This window comes from Gossypium hirsutum, chromosome A13, assembly GCF_007990345.1.
Source record: "Gossypium hirsutum isolate 1008001.06 chromosome A13, Gossypium_hirsutum_v2.1, whole genome shotgun sequence".
Classification (NCBI taxonomy): domain Eukaryota; kingdom Viridiplantae; phylum Streptophyta; class Magnoliopsida; order Malvales; family Malvaceae; genus Gossypium; species Gossypium hirsutum.
In genome coordinates, this window is record NC_053436.1 from 53867637 (window position 1) to 53873636 (window position 6000).

A 6000-nucleotide genomic window follows, 5' to 3' on the forward strand; every position below is an offset into this window, starting at 1 on the left:
ATGGGCGTGTGGTTAGGCCGTGTGTCCCCTGTACCTTAAATTCGAGAAAACAAAATGCTCAGAATTGAGCACATGGGCAGAGACATAGGCATATGTCTCAACTGTTTGTGCTACACGGCCTAGCACACGGGCGTGTGGCATGGCTGTGCGCACAAGTCAGAGAGTTACATGGTTTAAGGACATGGGCGTGTCTAATATACTGCCCGACCACACGGGCATGTCCCTAGACCACACGGGAGTGTGAGCCCTGCAGCTTGGAAAATTTTTGTAATTTCATGAAAAATTATTAGATGTCCCGATTAAGTCCTGACTCGATTCTAATACTCGTATTGGACCTCAAGGGTCCATTTAAGGGACATTACAAATGATTTTGGAATTTGAATAGTAACTTGCATGATTTATCTGTAAATGTTTCTGAAAGTTCTAGTAATGCTCTGAAACCTTATTCTGACAACGAATACGGGTTAGAGGTGTTACATTAACCCTAAATTGATTTAGACTGTGAGGTCGAGAGATAGGTAGTTCTTGCCGACTCGTTATTCTAATGGAAGATTAGAAAATCCTTCTAGGATATCAACTAGTTGATTAAACAAGAAAACTTGAAGCTATAATTGATTAGGATTACTGAAGCAAGCTAATCACTCCTACTCAGATTGGATAAATTTACTATTCGATTTCTCATTATTTCTTTATTTCTTTTTAGTTTATATTTGTTATTATTAAGAATCCTAAAAACATTTCTTTTTATTTGATCATAATATAATTCATCTAAAGTACCAATTAGATCTATTTATGCTTAGGTCAGAATTAATTTAATGCTCGCCTCCATTGGGTATGATCCTCAGAGTACTCCTCTACTCCGTTGTAATTATATTACAACCTGACCCGTGTACTTACGGATACTGCTATTTCATATATTTTGTGTAGATTTCTACTCTGGATGTTGGTACATCTGGAGGTGGTCAAAATCCAACACCGTACTTACTCAAAACCTATTATGAATTCTTACTTTCTAAAACAATACCCAAGCACTAAGGCTTCGTTAGGCGGAATGTTACATTCTCTTCGTAGATTGCCATAAAGGTTTCATTTTTGTAGATCGCCACAAAAGCTTCCTTATCATAGATTTCCACAAAGGCTTCCTTATCATAGACTGCCATAAAGGCTTCCTTTTTCTAGCGTGTTCACGATAGAGATTTGCCTAGACTCATATTTTGTAAGGTTTTCCCTTCATTGTCCTGGGTCACATAGAGAACCCTCTTTTGGGTAATCACCTTCTTTTAGTTTCTTTCTATATGATGCCATAGCGTAGCTATGGTCTTACACAATATGGTGCCATGTCCATGGACTCTCTTTCATAGATTCACATCGGAGATTGTGTTTTTAGTCCTGGTGGACCCCTTTAGATGACTCTATAGAGATAGACACAAACTTGTCACGCTTAGACCAACTCTCATCAGAACATTTCAAGTAGTATACAACTGAGACGTATATACGTAATTTAGACATCCAGATGCAACCATAATTCACAGAAACTTACTTTAACTCAACAGTTCTATAACAAGTTTGCTTATCATTCTCAACAAACATTAGCACGGTCATAAACACACTTCAATAACCATACAAAAGGTCACATACATAGCATATTGTGCCTCAAAGATCACAACATCATCTTTCAACCACTCTCTTACAGATCTACAAGTACCATAATCATACAAACAAGAGTAAGCATAGAGACTTACATGATTCTCTCCTATTGTAGTTTAAAGCTCCATATCCAGACTTCAATTGTGCAATCAACAGCAATTACTGTTACAAAAAAAAAGGCTCGTCAAGATCTATTTATATACCCCCTCTTCTCATCTTTTTTAACACTAAAAATCCCCAAACAGTGTCCTTTTATCTTTTATTTCACTAATCTACCAAGTCTAATAGATTTACTCTTCACAGTACAATATACAAAGTCTTAAATCTTACCTTAACGTGGTTTAATCATTGGTAAAAATATAAATCTTCAACTTTAGCTCAAGAAAGAGAAAGGAATACATTGCGTTTATTTAGATCTAGAAAGAAATACTTATTCAAGAAGGACTACCTCTTTTAGATCTAAATGCCTATATATAAAAACCAAACTCTTATTGGAACCTACCACATGTCACACACTTTCAAAGCTACATTTATAAACGGTTTATAAATGTAAATAGAAATTCACTACTTTTTTATGTTCCTGATTTGTCCTTTTTTTCTTTCTAACTACCTCGTTAGAATGTAACCAACACAACAACTCAATAAAATGGGCGTACAATACCTTTGGCAATAATCCCCAACACTCTTACCAGATCTCTTCTTTTTTATAACTTAATACATTCTGAGAATAATTCTTGCTTGGCAATCTGACACCTATTATGCGCTCAATCTATATTCTAGAAAAACAATTGGGTGAATAACACTACGCCACTCAGGTTACTTTCGGTTTACTTTCCAAATTCAGAACCCACCCAAAATTGGGTGTTACACTATGTTGTTGTGTGAACTCATACTTTGTGTGTTGCGAATTCATATTGAGCGTTGCTAAGTGATCTTATGTTATTTGATGTATGTGAACTCTTAAGTCTTACTATTGTTTGACACGCGAACCTTTCCTTTGATGTTTTGTAAGCTTGCATGTTTACATTTTGTGTATGAAAATAATTCCCTGCAATGTTTTAATTTAACACATTATTGTTGTAAGTAAGTGGTGTGTTGGAGGTTAGGTTGGAAGTGAACAAAAAGTCACTTTGGTGGATAATGTGACACATCGGATTTGGGTTGAACCTACTCGGTTGGGTTTAGCGTGTTATACAACCACTATGATCGCTATCGGTAATGTTGATTCTACAAAACCTAATGACACCACACCAACCACAATAATCTCTCAACCTGATGTTACAACTATTAGCCCTAACATAACCATTCATGTTGTGTTTAGTTTTGTCAACCTTGGTTCACTTGGCTTCTCAGTCTTCATCCATGTTCTCCACCTCAATGGAAGTGTGATTGCTCTAAAAAATTTTCCAAGTTCTGAAGATAGCCAAATAAGCTTTGAGTGGCTATATGTAGACCTTGGCCCTTCATGATATAGAGGATCAATATATTAAGAACTTTTACTTAGGGCACAGGTCAAAGAAAATTTTCTATGAAAGTTAATCCTATTTTTATATATCATCCCACATATAGTTGTAGTTGTGGTTGTTTAAATTGGGTGATAACTCTAGAAAACAGAGTTATTTTCAACACTTGTAATCTAGTAATTCATGCAGATTTTGAGTGTTTGATAAAAACTTTTGAAGTTTTTATTGTAATTTTGTCCTAGTAAATTATACTAATATAAGTTTGCTAATTTGATCATTTTATACACTAAAACACATAATTTTTGCAGTTTTTGTGTCAGTTGATGCACTGAAGGAAAAGACAGTCTTAAAGTTCACCTTTTGATAGTCAATGCTGTAGTATTTCTACAACATAAGCCGTGTAGAAGAGGATTGATGTATGGTCATCTTTAGACGCCCAATTAAAGGCCTATTGGACTTTGGGATTTCTCTTAACCTAACTTAACGATTGGGTCAGCAAAATGAACAGCTTGCTAAGGAGATAGGAGCCCTAACCATCCACTAAGGAGAAGAACGCCCAACCGTCCATAAAGGTGCCCAAATTAGCAAACTTGGTAAAACATTAAAAATCAGCCACAAAATTCCCACATGTGATCGTCCAACTCCCCTCCTCTTTTCAATCATTCTCTTACATGAATCAAGCATGAAATTCAAAGCAATCCACTCACTTTCCTTAAAGCAAGAGCTGACCACATAAGAAGAGAGAATCAAGGCTGTAATTTGCTAAAAATAGACGGTCTCTACATGTATAAATAGGGGCTAACTATTCATTCATTTCACTCATCCCTCATTCACCATCTCTTCTTTTATTCTCCATTCTTTCACTTCCCATTCAAGAGAGCAACACAAGTTTGAGAGGAACATTTCAGAAGTTCTTTTTGATAGTAAAATTTCACATTCTTGAAGGCAATTGTGCGAAGGAGCAAAGAAGAAGGAATCAGGAAAAGGAACACAAGCTGAGCTACGAAAAAACACCAGATTTGTCTTCTAGTTTCTTTCCTTTTTAAACTTTTTATTTTGTTCTGAATTGATGAACATGATTGCTAAATATTTTTTTTGTTTTCAGTTTAATTTAAATGGTTTAATTTTTTTGTTGTTAGTTTGATTGCGTTCTTTTAGTTAAATTGTTATTATTATGTTAATGATGTTATGCTTTGGTTGTTTATGCATTCAAATAGGAACATGAACATGCTAGTCATGTATTATGAATGTAGGGAAGCAATTGAATTAATTATTTAATTCTAACAAGATTGTAATTACTTGACAAAATATTTGAATGATGCATGTTTGGTCCTTTTATGATAAATTAGGTCAAAATAGTAATAATACCAAAAGAAATTTATTACTTTCATAACCTTAGATTAAAGTAATTAAATTGTTTCAGTATAGATATATCATTGTTACTTCATTTAATATGATGTCTACTTTTGAGATTGTCAAGTTGATTAAACATAGAAATATGCTAGAATAACTTAATAACTAAATAAGTATAACTTCTTGATTTAATAAATAGCTAAATTGTCATGGTTTACTTCCGTAACATCGTTAACATTATTTTAATAATTCTAAGTTAAAAAAGGCAATTAATCTAACTCTTTCATGTCATTGAAATTAAATCTTGTGGATTGCTGCTTTTGATTATGTGTTTACATTTCTATTAGTTTTTGCATACTTAGTTAATTTTAGTTTAGTTAATTAGTTAATACAATCTACTCTCAATTATTGTCCATCACCAATTTGCTAAGTTTTTATTTTCACAATATTTGCCTATACAGTCATTGTGGAGATGATACTTTTTTATTTACTATTTTATTACTTGTTGACGACTGTGTACTCTTGCACATCATTCGAATATTTTGTGACACTGAACTAGACCAGTCAGTAGGACCGTTTGGACTAGGATTCGATCGGAGTATCGATCCAGAGAAAGGAATCAAACCAGTTGACTTGCGAACCGCTATGGACATGATGAACTAGGCCAAAAACTTGATCGAACTAATAGTTAAACTGATTTTTAAATTTTTTTAAATATTTTTTGTTTTTATGAATTATTTAATTAAACCATATGGATTATTTAAACCAGCAAATCGATGGCCTAATTGATTCAACCACCTAATCGATTTTGAAAACTTCACTTGTATCAGATAATGACACTTAATTCTCAAAAGTCAAAGTATTCTGTTAGCATGTTAATATAACGTACATGTGACTTAATGGTTCACTCTTTAAAAAAATGATAAAACATCAACAAAAACATCTTGACTTTTTTAATGAACAAGCTTTATGAAGTTAAAAGGACTTGGGTAGAAGAAGTCCTTTGAATCTTATGGGTTATAAGAACAACCTTGCAAGCAACATGGCACACTCCATTCCAATTTCCCAATGGCACTGAAGCAATTATCTCTCTTGAAATAGGCATCTATATTGTATTGACTAAATACCCTAACACTCAATTCAATGACAAGAACCTATGGGTTGACTTAGACTAATTGAAAAAGTCAAAAAATTGGTTTGAGCAAAACAAGTAGCTAGATGGTAAAATACAACGGTCAAATACAAGCAATTTCAAATAGAAGTTCTAGTGCTAAGGTGTTGTGAAGTAAGTAGGCCACCTTCTTAAAGAAAAATATTATCACTTACGTAGGAATGACCTCACAAAGTGTTTTGTGTCTTAAGTCATAGTGCCTACAAGGTAATTGCAATGAAAAATAAAGTTGTCATCAACTCCTAGAATGCTATTAATATAAAGAAATAGTACACCTAAAGGCATTCTCTTTATGGTTATGTACTCTATACTCGCACGAAGCAAATATCGTTGGCATACAAAGAAACAGATAGCGAGCACGACATA